Consider the following 13,965-nt stretch of genomic DNA (forward strand, 5'->3'; position numbering starts at 1 on the left):
CTTCATGGGCTGGAGGCGACTTGGCTCCAGTTTGCCCCCATCTCCACATTGACTCCTCCTGGGAGTCTCTCCGCTGCCTGTCTCCTGTAAGGACACTTGTCATCGGATTAGGGTCCACCTAGATAATCCAAGGTGATCTCCTCAATCCAGGACACTTAATTATATTTGCAAAGACCTATTTTTTTTTTCTCAAATAAGGTCGCAGTCCCAGGTTCTGGGGCTTAGGACATGGCCAGGTAGGTGTCTTTGGGGACCACCATTCAGCTCACTCCCCCTTCCTAACTCCACCGCCCACGCTTTTCCTTTCAACCACACTGGCCGAGTTCCTGTGCCTCCACGCGCCTGAGGTACTTCCACCCGAGAGCCTTTGCACATGCTGTTCCCTCTGCCTGAATGTCTCTGACCTTGTATTTGCATATGCAAACGTGCCTCATTCTTTCGGAAGGACTACACGATTTTGCACTGCAAGGATTGCCATATGTTGTTGATTGATACACATCTTGGTTGTTGGCCATTTTTTGCTGTTACAAATTGCTGCTATGAGCATCCTTGAATCTTTGTGGACATATGTGAGTGTTTCTTCAGGATAGATTTCTGTCCATGAACGTGAATAAATAAATGTATTTAAAATGCATGTAATTACTTTATTTAAATTATTTAATTTAATTTATCTATCTATTAATTTTTTGGGTAAATGCTGCCCAGTTGTACACAAAGGGTACATTCAGGCTTTTTTGTTGGGTGAGGCGGGGGGGGGGGGGGGCATGGACGANGGGGGGGGGGGGGGGGCAGGGACGACAGGTAGGTTATCTCTTAACACATTCCACCAGAGAAATTAAGGGTAAAATTAGTAGGAAATGGAGGAAAATTTGATCAAGATTGGAAAAGTGTAACCCCTTGGAACTGTGACTTTGCATCTTGGCTGCACATGGGAATTACACGGGGAGCTGGGGGAAATACTGATGCCTGGCTCTCAGCCCCAGAGGTTCTGACACCTGCCTGGGTGGCAGGGTTTTAAAGCTCCCAGGGGACGCTAACCTGCCACCCAGGCTGAGGATGCTGTGTTGGGGAGACGATAGGCGTGTGCGTGCGCATGCGAGCTTCTGTGGACACCCAGCCCAGCTTCCTCTCTTGATATTTTTTTTCCTTTTTTCCTCCTTGCCCACCATTTTCAGTCCATCCCCAACGGCCCAACTGGAGTCTCATCGTTAGACCACGATGCATCCCTGGGAGCCTTTTCCAGTCAGGAGTCTTTCTGAATCTATGTAGTTGCTTTGGAAGTAGATTCTGGTTTCTAATTTATGGCTACATGAAGCAGAGGTGAGACTAATCCAAAGAGCTGAATCCACCATCCAGGTGCCTCTGACTTGGGAAACAAGCAGCTACACAGATCCCAGGCTGAGCCCTGGGGAGCCCGCCTACGGTGCTCAGCGCAGCTGCCCTCCCACTGTGCCAGTGGCCAGGGGTAAAAAGGCTGAGGACGGGCAGGATACTTCCCCCTCAGGGCAGTCCTCTGCTGGCAAACTTAGATGAAAGCCAGCCACATAGGTGTGTGTATACACAGGACTGCGATGAGGAAAAGTACAGTGTGTGCCTAGTATATAGACCAGCACACTCCTGCCATTAACTCCTCATACTTCCCTACAAGTAATCCCGTGTGCCGGGAGCTGAATAAATACCGAGACCAGACACAAGACCTGGTCTGTGCACACTAGACCAGTTGCTCTCAGGTGCTGGTGGGCATCAGTATTGCCTGGTTTGTTAAAACAGAACTCTGGGTCCCACACTCAGGGTTTCTGGGTCAATAGGTCTGGGGTGAAAGCTGAGTGTTTGCATTTTTAGTAAGTTCCCAGCTGGTGCAGAAGAGCCGCAGTTGGTGAAGCACCGGTCTAGTGTGGTCCCTGGACCAGCAGCAGCCGCATCCCCTGGGAACTTGTTAGGGATGCGCATTTTCAGGTCCTGATCCAGAACTTGTGTTGTGGAAACTGCGGAGGTGGGTCTGGAGTCTGTGTTTGAACAAGCTGCCTGCCAGGTGTTTCTGATACGTGGGAGTATACCTGTATCTACCCAGCTGTATTCATATTAAGCCAGACTCGAGCCCATACTGACATGTACAATGTCATTACCACACAATTCATTTATTCTGGTCTCCCCGGTCGCTTCTCCACAACCTTCCTTTGCAACAGTGAGACCCTGGCCCCCTCCATCCATTTACTTACTGAATCCTGTATACAGGTACAACACTTTCAGACTTGTTGATCTGCGCCCCCCTGAGCAGCCTTCTCACCAACAGGAGTGCAGTCATTGTGAACAGTTCCTTTCCGCTTCAGTCTTCCCGTCTCCAGTTGTTTCAGAAGTTTCCTAGGTCTGCGTGTCCCCCACCTGCGCCCCCTTCAGTGAGGTGCTGTCCTCCATGGGTAATGCAGTTAGATCCTTGTGTCCAGAGTTCGCATGCTGCCTTGGGGCCATCCAGTCTCCCAGCCGACAGATTCTTTTTAAATTAGCAATCTTTAAGGTTCACTCTTTATGCTGTCAGGTTCTGTGGGTTTTGGCCAATAGGTAGTGTTATGTATCGACCATTACACTACTACACAGAATAGTTTCGTCACCTTAAAAACAATCCTGGTCCTTCTTCACTGATTCAACCTTCTCTCTTCCCCAGACTCCTGGCCACCTCCGATCTGTTTTCTGTCTCTTTAACCTTGTGTTTTCCAGAAGATCACATACACAGAATTGTACAGAATCTAGCCTTTATAGACTAGCTTCTTATACTTAATAATACACATTTAAGGAGCATCCATATTGTTATGCCTCACAGTATTTTTATACCCAAACATGTGTGCATTGTTCTCAAAATGTTTCCTTTACAAAACCTGGGGAAGCAGAATATTTAATAAATTTTTAATAATATTTAATAAAGTCAGTGAGAAAGTGAAGGAAGGTATGTTTACAAAGTTGGACACAGGACACGTAGGTAACATTTATTTGTTAAAATATGCTTTATGTAACATTTATGGAGCAACCTGTATAAAGCACACTTTGGGGATTTCTAATATGAAATGCTTATACACTTCTGAAATCAGACAGAGATATGCTTCACTTTAAGAAAAGTTTTGTTAGAAATAAATTAATCCAAAAACAGATTAATCAGGGGTTACTTATATGATTTTCATTTAGATTTCTCATTTTTTTTCAGGAGGATTCGGGATACTATAAAATATTCAGATTTCTCTGAAATTCTGATGTGTTCAATCTACTTGGAGACTCAGTTTACAAATTTGGGAGAACACTTGTTTAAAGGGAAGCGTGGTGAACAGCACAAAGTTCCAACACTGGTCTGTCTCAACCTAGCATGAATTTCAGAACTCATCTGCCGAATCAGAGACCCCACGGGGTCAGTCCCCCTTCGACCTTCCCTGTTGGAGGAGAAGGGCTATGAAAAGGTCCGGCCCTGGTGAGGGCATGCTGGGATGAGTCTCCAGAGAAGAGGCCCCCATTCCATTCCAGCGAGAAAATCCTACGAGAAGCCAGCCCTGAAGGGTGAGTCAGATGTGCAGGAGATGTTTTCTCCGAACTGTTTATCCATTAGACTTTCCATACCATATGGCTGTGGGTGGTTCTGACTCCCTCCCTCCCTCCCTCCTATACTCACTCAGTCCCTACCACATGGGAAGCACTGTGCTACATGCTGGTGAAAGTGGACTGATAAATTCTGCCTCTTTTCGCAAGTGTTACGAAAACGGGTCACACTTCCGTTGCCCTCCTCTCGTCCATTGCAGACATCGCCAACCCGCCACGGCCTCTTTCCTGGGGAGACCTGTGACCCGGCCTCAGAATCGTCCTCAAACCGGCATCCACAGGGTCAGGACAGTACAGCCGGGGTTGAACTATGCGATAATGGATTTTACTGCCGACCTGAAAGCAGGGCATCGAGTCACAGTTTTCATGCCTCTCCATGTCCTCAGTGGTAACTTGCTTCAGACCAGGACTATTGTCCCGTCTTTTGCCACACGGACCATGTGAAGGCACAGCCATCCTGGAAGTAGGGTCAGTCGGCTGAGGGTGCCCTGCGCTGGGAGTCAGGCGTCTACTCCTGACTCTGCATTCGCAACACCACAGTCCCACGTGCCGCATTCCCCACCTCAGAATATTTTTAAATGGTATGTGCTGGGTCGGTTGGTATGTCTAGACATTTTACCCAGAAAATGTAGTCCCCAGTGTCAAGGTGAGTGTATTTCCCACGCGGGCCTCGGCCTCCTCGTCTGAGAGATGAGGAATTTAAATTTCTCTGAAGACCCTTCTGAAATAAGAGTCTATAGGATCTAGAAGTGTTCCTTATGTCTGTCATCTGAAAAGAAAATAAAGAATCCCCTGTCCTAAAATCCACAATTTTGATCGGCCGTGATAGGGGTGTGAAGCAGGATGGGAAGTGGGGAGGCCAGCACAGGCCACTGCTGGCTGGGTTCCGGACACAGCCCCGGGTGCTCCGCAGCCAAGATCTCCCCCAATCCTTCGAACAACCCAGCAGGATGTTATCATTGTCCTCACCCCAGATGAAGAAACTGAGATTCGGAGGAATAAAAGGGCACAGACCAAGGTCACGGAGCTGGGGAAGGGCAGGCTCCGTCCTGCCGTGTGGCCTCATTGCCAGTGGCCCCCCACTGCCGTCCTTGGGCAACCTTCGAAGAGGAAACCTTACAGGCAAGACGTTTTCTTGGAATGTGTGGTTGGAGGCAGTGCTTCACTGTGGTCCTAAAGTTCTTGGAAAAAGCCGTTAATGTCTGGGTTCTTTTAAAGCCCCGTGAGCGTACTAGACAGTATGGTGAGCAAGCTGCAAGTGTACGCCAATCACCTGGAGGAGGTGGTGGAAGAGAGGACCAACCAGCTGATGGCAGAGAAGGGGAAAGTGGATAAGCTCCTGTCCACAGTCCCGCCCAGGTGTTCCAGAGAACCGGGGCTTTTCGCAAAGGGACCCAGGAAGCCACAGCATCACCTCCTAAGAGGTTCCAAACGGAGAGAATACTTTCTTTGTTCTTTTTTCCAAGAGTCCATCAGGGCCTTTAAAATGGGTCAGGCCCTATGCATGCCATTCTGCGTGCCCTGTAAAGGGACGTGGAGACATTGGCCGTGGAGCCCGTAGGAACGATGTAGTGTAGGTCTTTTATTTTGTAATTTTTAATTTTTTCTGTAGCTTTTCTTTCTTTTTATTTGTATTCAAGTGCTTATTTATGTACTTGAGCTGCTTTGCTCAGTCTTCTTGCTCTCAGTCTTTAAAATAGATGCTACCTACAAACTACCAACACGAAATATTTTACTTTCAGTTCATTCATTCATATATGTCAAATGACCACAAAATCCATGCACTGAGTGTCCCAGTTAAGAATGAGGGTTTTTGGAGAGGGTTTTTGAATAGTCATCTTTATATTGTGTTGTGTGTTCACCACCCCAGGGTAGAGGGCAAAGGGAGGATAAATGGTGATGGAAGGGAGGCTTGACTTGGGGTGATCAGAGTGTAAGGTTTTTCACGTGGTAGACGGTGGGTGCACCAACAGGAGAGCAACCACTAGGTGGCAATCTAGTTCCACACATCTGGTCAATTGCTGCCTTCCTGGTATTTCAGTTGTACGTCCCAAATCTTGGTGCAATGCAATATATACCCATGACTTTAGATTCAAAACTTGCTTTCTTATTGACTCTGTCTTCACCTGTGCGCTCCCTAAACCCTTGGAAGAAGCAATGCTGTTAAAATTCCTGCACCTTCCTACATGTCTTCAGCAAAGGAATGGGGTCGAGGATTGGAATGCGTCAATGTGAGCTTGGTTGATTGAAGTACAAATACTGATTTACGGATTTCTGAGTGCTTGCATTTGCTCCCACATCTGCAGACCGAGTCCTTATAATCAAACTCTGTAGCCACAGGGGAAAATCAAGCACCCTCAGGGAGAAAAATGTTTTGGTAAAGGCATTTATGTGACCGGTTCCACCCCTACCCCAATCCAAAATCCCTTTTGGCAAAATGCAGGTGGAAAAACAGGTGTCAAAAGAATATCTTTAGATGGCGGATTTTGTTCACCAAAACCTAACCCCCTGAAGCAAAAGACTCTACCAGGGTGACTTTGTGGGGGTCTGTTGGAGCCGTGAAGGTGACATCGTTAAATAATGATCTTTTTCTCTGGCTCAGCTTCACTGGAGAGCCGCTCAAGGCTGGAAGAGCCGTGGAACCTGAACGTTTTGGAGTCCGTGACCATCTTTTTCTCTGACATTGCTGGGTTCACAAAACTCTGTTCTCTCAGCTCCGCGCCCCCTTGCAAATTGTAAATCTCCTCACTGACCTCTATAGTTTCTTGGATCACATCATTAAAAAAATCACGATGTTTATACGTTGAGCCGCCTGGCTCCTGGGCCTGAGAGAGGACGAACGCAGCCCGAGACACCAGCCAGGAGCAGGGCTCTGCCTCGGGCTGGCACTCCGTCTGTTTCCAAGGCAGAAACTCGATACTTTATTCCTGTTTGTTTTCTTGGAAAAGGGCTTGATTCATCACAGATGTGTGTCCTTGTCCAGAAGCCTCAGTTGTTCCCTCTGTTTCCTTCCATTGTTTCATCTCATGGTGAACCCATTTCTAAAAGAGGCATTGACCTTCTACTGGGCTAGTCCCTCTCTTTCCCTCCTGAGTGTATTGCCTGCAGATTCAGAGAGATTTAGGGGGGTTCACTCTTCTTTAAAGGTTGTCTTTGGACCTTGTGTGAGTCTCTCTGCTGGTGCTGCGATCCTTAGCAATTCAAAGGAAGATAGCTTCCCACGTGTCGGCTGTCAGACTCATAGCTGAATGCGTGGTACCAGCCCCCTGCTCGGTGCTACTCTGGGGATGTAGGAACAGGCCACCTGGAGTGAAACAGGTCACCTGGGCTAGAATAACAAAACCCGGTCAAGTGCCTTCATTCTGGCGGTGCTGATGATGGCCACTTGGGTTTCGGACTTTTCAGACGAGGCCAGATCGTGGCCCGTGTTCACACTTGCCTGGTGGGCCGCCACAGAGCTCCAGTCTGACCATGACTCTGGCGCTCTGATGTGGCCCTGGGGCCAGGGAGATCCCGGGGACAGTGTAGTCATGTTCCTCAGTGACACGTCCTCGGCGATTGTCCCCCAGGGGTCCTCAGAGATGTTGCCTCTGTGCAGGATGACGGAAAGGGTGGAAAGGGTAGCCGCACAGAGCAGATCTCGCACACCTGACAGCGCCTGTCTGGCTCGGGCAGCCTCCTCTGGGGCTTCCTGCGGGTGCTGTCTGCTCCGTTCTGCTCTGCGTGAGAGAATCTGGGGCCAGTCTGTGTCCTACAGCGTGTGCTCCTGCTGGGGAGAGGTGGTCGAGGGGCAGTTCAGCTTGTGCCCTCCTTGACTCTCGGATTTCATGGTAACCGGGGGACGGAGGTGGTCAGACCACCCGCTAGCGCCTGAAACGCCACCTTTACCACATCATCTGGATTCTGCTAAAATGCAAAAGGATCTGGAAAGGGCTGGGAGGAACGTTAGACTTCGACATGTCATGTATTCTGTGCTGTAAGTGAGGGAAACTGGAAGCTGATTTTATTAGGAGGAAACTGAAAGCTGTAGATTAGGCAGATGAATACATTATACATATGTATAAATGTTTGTATTTTGTATGATATGTGCACACACACACACACATATATATGTATGTATGTATATGTATACACACACACACACACACACACACACACACAGAAGAGCCCTGTGTGGGGTGAAGACATTTCAGTTGGGTTAAATGGATTCCACTGGATGAATCTGTGTGACCCTTCCAGATTTACCCCATGTAACTGGTTTGGAACTTGGGTTGGCCAAATAGAGTCACCACCAGTATCAGATTTCAGAGGAGGAAGCCGTGACTGTGGGGAGGAGGGCTCGGGGCAGGAAGGGTTTGTGGAAGAACCAGAGCAAGAGCAAACTGGAGAAAATGCTGGCACTTGGGTGGAGTGGAGGTTAGGAAGTATGGCCCTTCAGTGTCTGAGGCCTCAAAGCAAGAGTCAGCAATGAGGGACCTCCATCTGGGACCCTGCCCCCGCCCTCATGGAGCGCACAAGGCCACATTGTTGCTTTATTTTCAGGTTGAGACCGCTGGAGATGCGTACCTGGTGGCTAGTGGACTTCCCATCTGCACTGGGATTCAGCGTGTGGGCGAGATCGCTACAATGTCCTTGCCCTTCCTCAGCACCCCCATCCACTTCCAGATTGGGCACGGGCCTCAGGAGAAGCTCAAGCTCCGAACTGGCCTCCACACAGGTAGACAGCCAATAATAGCCTTACGGTCCAGGTTTATTTCCAGTTAGCGACATTGCTTGGTAACAACCAGGACACACAAAGGCTCTCAGGTGGACCAGAGACGAGGGGGAGACCCACGCCAGGGGAGCTCCACCGAGCTGGTTTTCCTCTGTGCCTCTGCATCCAGTGTCCTCTGGCCTGTTCCGTTTTTGTCAAAGTCACGAACATGAGACTGGGGAAGAAGTGACCTGCACTTGGTTTAATGATCTTCTGTCACTCTCTCGAAATTCTTAACAGTTTTTGAGTGAAGGGGTCCCTTATTTTCATTTTCGACGGAGTCCTGCAAGTTATGTAGCCGGACCCGCTCCCACCTACCCCTATGGCTTAACTAAGATGAAACCTGACCCCAGTCAGAATGACTCGGACCCATGTTTGTGCCGGATCCTACATTTCTGCTGCAGGAATAAGACTGTCATTCATTTCTGTCTCAGCTGGCTCCATCGTTATGACAACAGACCCTCGACTGGGTGGCTTACACAGCAGACACTTTTCTCACAGTTCTGGAGGCTGGGAAGTCTAAGATCAGGATTCCAGCATGTTCTGGGTCTGGTGAGGACCACTTTCCTGCTTGCAGGTGGCGGCCTCTGGCTGTGTCTTCACATGGTGGAAAGAGGAAGCTCTGGTGTCTCTCCCTCTGCTTATCAGGGCACCAGTCCTACTGTGGGGGCGCACTCCCACGACCCCCTCTAAACCCAACTTCCCCCCGGAGGCCCCACCTCCGCATACCACCGTGTTGAGGGTTAGGGCTTCAACACGTGGATGCGGGATGGACACGTGTATTCAGTTCGTGATGATTGATTACATCACTTCCCACCAGAAGGCTGCGGGTTCTGTAGATTGCCTCTTTGTAAACCCTGAGATCTATTGCCAAGCTTGGCCCCACGAGGGCACTTAACAAATATTTACTGAATTGCATCGTCGACTCACTGTGCATCACAGAGTCCAGGACTGGTCTCTGCTTATTGGTCTCTTCGGTGGCAGGTCCTGTGGTGGCTGGCGTGGTGGGCATCCCCATGCCCAGATACTGCCTGTTTGGAGACGCCGTGAACGTGGCATCCCTCCCGATGGAGAGCAGCAGTTTGCGTGGGTATCACTTACAGCCCTCTGCAGACACGGTATCACTGTCGCTCCAGTCCCCTATCTTTCGCCCACGGTTATTTTTAGAAGACCGATTTGCATCTCGCCTGCTGGTGTTCATTTCCAGGGTAAGATTGTTACCCACTTCAGGCAACGCTGACCATAGGCTTTGGAGATGGGCGTTTGTGCCATCCTCTCTACGGGCCATGCAGACACGCTGCCTCCTTCCAAAACCACATGTCCTAACCTGTCAGGCGTGTTGAATGAGATTGTTTAAATGAAGAGCAGACTTTTTCTGTACAGGGCCAGACAGGAAATATTTCAGGATTTACTGGCCATAGTCTCTGTTGTAATTGCTTAACTTCTGCTGCGTGTGAAAGCAGCCATTTACAGTACGTACGTGTGGGTGTGGCCATGGTTTAATACAACCTTATTTGTAAACACAGGTGGCGAGTTGGATTTAGCCTGTGGGTGGTCATTTGCCCGTCTCTGAAACACATAGTTTGGGTGATACTGAAGAAACCTATGGCCAGGAACAACACAGGGCAGAAATTCTCTTATTTTACAGTAATTTCATTGCATTGATAAAACCTCTCTTTGGGCTTGTAAGGAAAGACTTTGCAGATAAATTTTGAAAGTGAGAGCCCAGCCATGGGGGAGACCCACTTGCAGATGGAGTCAGTTCTGTTTTCTGCGCCTACACTGAATGTATGAAAAGGTGAGCCGCACCCAACAGTGTCTGAGCCATGCCCGGGTGGTTGAGGGCCTGGCCCAAGAGTCCAGGACTTCAGAGGGGTTGTCTGTGGCCAGCCGGCGTGGGGGAACTTGAGCCTCGCAGTGCTCTGCTCCGCGGCTGCCCAGCCCCACTGACACGGTGCTGAGGTCACAGCCAGGGCAATAACAAGACGGTACTGGTTTCTGGCAGCTCTCTGGATTCATGTCTCAGAGCACTGCAGACGGGCTGCTGGCAGTGGGCGGGTACAATCTGCAAAAGGAGGCACCGTTGCAGTGAAGGTGAGACCGGCCCCTGCTCCAAATGGGGTCTCGCTTGGAGACGCTGAGGAGCCGGGGGGCGTGAGTCTCTGGGCTGTGGTGTGGGCAGACCCCCCACAGTCTAAGTGGAGGCTCTTGTGACAGCCAGGTCTTCTCCCTGCAGAGGAGACGGACTGCGTCATCCCCTCAAATGGCCAAACATGGAAGCTGCAGGAGGAAACAGCTCGTCTCCCACCCAGACCAACCCCTGTGGGATGCCTCCTTGCTCCTGGCCAGGATGGCCTCCTGATTTCCGCTTCAGCACCCCAGTCCGGTCTGGTCCAGTTAGGGCAACAGCAAATACAAGCCCAGGAATCATAGTGCCCATCCTCCCTTCTGTCCCTTCTCCCGAGTCTAGAGCACCCAGGTAATGGAATAAAACCCCGCTGGTCTGGGGGTCGTAAGCCCTCATCTCTACATTTGACCACCTCTTCCCCTTCCCTCTGCCTTCTCCTCCTTGCTGCCATTCACTAAAACGGACCGTGACACACTCTCAGCTTTCTGATAAACATTGCTCTTTCTGGGTGGGGAAGGGGTTCTCCTCTTGAGACATTCTCAAGAAAATCTTGGAACTCTGCGCAGTGGTAGTGGTGGGTGGTTGCTATGACACTGGGTGCTTGGGTGGCTGTGGGGGTCCAAGTACAAGGGAAGAAGGGGCCATTGACCCCTTTGTTTGCTGCGTCCAGCCCTGGTAGCTGGATCTGATTAACTGACTTCGGAGAAGAGGGAGGCTTTTGTAGACAGCAGCAGAGTAGACCTGTCCCACTCCTCACTAGCTGTCAGACGGGGGACTGGTTTCAGCATCTGCAAAATCACGGGTGGCAATAACACTGCCCTCCAGTGCAAGGCTGAAATGTGAACATGAACGTGAGGTGCCCCATCTGGGGTCCCGCTCATGGTGCAGCCTCAAAAGGATTTATTTCCATGATTCAAAGATGTTCTTTGCAACAAACTTTAGCCTCCACTGGCCCTTCCTCCCCACCCCCCTGTAGGCCGTCACTGACTGTCAGTCTAGATTTACCAGCAAGCCCGAGGGAATCTTCAAGATTTCAGGTATAATAAGGCCTTTCCCGAGTTCAAGCAGCCCCTGGCTGCTTGCAGGTGGGGCTCTGCACAGCGTTTCCAGTAAGCCGGCCACGGAGAGGAGAGGCTACGGAGAGGAGAGCCGGGTTGTCTGCTCAGAGGCAACTTCACTTCACTGGGGCTTCTCCTGCCCCGTGTTTCACCAGCTGCCTCTTTTGCCTCCCACAGGGCAAAGGAGAGCAAACAGCTTTCTGGTTGAAAGTCAAAGGAGGCTTCACTCTCCCACTTCCTGGATTTGCTGAAGAAGAGGCTGAAGTCCCAGAGATCTTCTGAGGTGGGTAGTTCTCTTTAAAGATGTTGGTGGGGGGGCTGTTCCCAGGAAAGTCTGTGGGGTGCATTACATACACCATTTTGCAGGTGTAGTTCCTTGGTATTGAGTCAGGCTCCCAGTAGGGGGCGCCATCTAGCTGTCCTGGAGCAAATGATGGGCTGGACATATAGTAAGTTCATTGCCAGGGCTGCCAGTAAGACTGCCCCTGCTGCCAAATAATTCTGGCTCATCAGCTTGTGAATTTGCAGTTTTGTTCTGGGAGAGGGGAAAACTGGAGGAGAAAGCGTGGGGCTACTCACAGGTCCGGCCCTGCTCTGCTTTTTAACATAAAGGTGCCTGGCTGCTCCCTCGTCTTTTAGTGCTTATTTTCCTAATCGGCCGCTCAAACTGCAAGGAGAGAGGAGCTCCTGTTAGAAGGCATCTCAGGAATGTTTTCAGGGGGTAGAGTTCTGCCTCAGGTGTGAGCGATCACCGAAATCCAATAGGAAGAGGCAACTCCAAGCAGACAGAACACCTGCAGTCAGTTGCTGGAAGGCCTGTTCTGGAGCCCTGACCTCTGTGAGCCTGGCAGCTTCCAAATACATAATGTCCCATTCTCAACTTATTGCTTAATTTCTTTCCTAGCCACTGAGCAAAGGGCTTGACTTTCAAATAGAAATTTTCGTTTATTTGTGTGTTTTAAATTATTTTTGGCAGTCTGCAGCAGATAAAGCTGAATGAGCCCATCCATTCTGCTACGAATATTTCCCCCTTTACACAGAGAATGGGATTCCATGTTGTTTTATTTAATGGTTTCTGTAATAGATTCCCTGAACCCCGGATGCATTTACAGTTCCTTTTTTATCCCTTGCAACTCCCTGCATCCAGGCTACCTTCCGTGCGGCTGCTCTGAATGTGGCGAGCAGTTTGAATGATGTGCCTAGTGTGAGACGTTTTCCTGTTGAATTTCCCGTGACCTCAGGGGGGAAAGCCAGCGGGACTGGGGCGGGTCTCTCCTTAGCCTGCCCACTGAGCTGCCTTTGCGGAGATACTCTGGAGTTCCGTATAGGGAAATGAATGACCTGTTGGTCGACTGAGAGCATTTAATACCAAACGTTACCAAGCGTTTGGTGGAGTTCTTGCCTTTCTTCAGTAACAGGGACGTTAAGCCGTGGCAGAGGGAAGGGCTTTGCAAACAGTCTCATCTCCATCGAGCTCCTAAGGGTTTCCATCAGCAGAACTTTTTTTCTGCTCAACTCTGGGGCCTGCGCAGACCCAGCTTCCTGGAACAGGATTCCGTTTTCATTGTGGTAGGTGTTGCTCCTCTCCGCTGGCCTCGCCACCAAAGATGGAAAGCGTTTGCCTGACTGATGCCCAGAAGTGGGGGTGGCAGAGCCATGTATACGAAAGGGACAGGGGAGCTTCCCCTGCTCCTCCAACATAGGGACAGTGGCCAGAATTTATCTTCGTATGCCTCGTAACTTTTTGCCTTGTTTGGGATCAGGGCTTCTGGATCCCAAACCCTGTGCTCCATCGTGAAGGGGAGTAAGGCAAGTTCTACTATGAGGTCTCTTAGAAAGAGAGACTAGTCCGCGTCCAACCATCCATCCAACCATCCACTAATTCAAGGAGAATTATTGAGTACTCGCTGGTACTGTGTGCTGGGTGCCACACTGTGTGCCGGGGACCACGTTGGGGGACGCAGGAAAATAGGAAACTTCCATTAGTCTTTAGCTCTCAGCTCAGTTGGAGAAAGGAGGCACACATAATAGTAATGCAATATATTAAGAACTAAAAGAGGTATGTACAAACACACAGAAGTAACAAAGGAATTGAATAATTTACCCGAAAAGAGCATCAGAAGATGATTCACAGATGCAGAAATGGGGCAGGATATGGCATTTCTTGTCTATTGTTACCCCATCTTTGTAGTTTTATGGAGTGTGTGTGTCCTTCCGGCCCTAGCCCACATGCTCACACAAGTCTTGTTCCTGTCAAAATAACCCTGCTACTTCTGCCTTTTTCACTGAATGCTTTAACATAAACATTTGGCATCCACACACACACATACACATGAAACATGTATACACACATCTGAATACACATACACAGACATCACAGGCACATACATGAGTATATATCCATGATACACATGCTTAAATATGTATACGTATATGCTGAGCACACA

At 49.7% G+C, this 13,965-nt stretch overlaps 1 pseudogene; it reads left to right on the plus strand.

Annotated features, from left to right (window-relative positions):
• LOC118999381 (guanylate cyclase 2G-like) overlaps nucleotides 1–11,800 on the plus strand; it is a 41,346-nt pseudogene extending 29,546 nt beyond the window's left edge.
• The last annotated feature ends 2,165 nt before the right edge of the window (nucleotides 11,801–13,965 follow it).

This window comes from Sturnira hondurensis, unplaced genomic scaffold (genome assembly GCF_014824575.4).
Source record: "Sturnira hondurensis isolate 20B ecotype Veracruz unplaced genomic scaffold, ASM1482457v3 Scaffold0014854, whole genome shotgun sequence".
Taxonomy (NCBI): Eukaryota; Metazoa; Chordata; class Mammalia; order Chiroptera; family Phyllostomidae; genus Sturnira; species Sturnira hondurensis.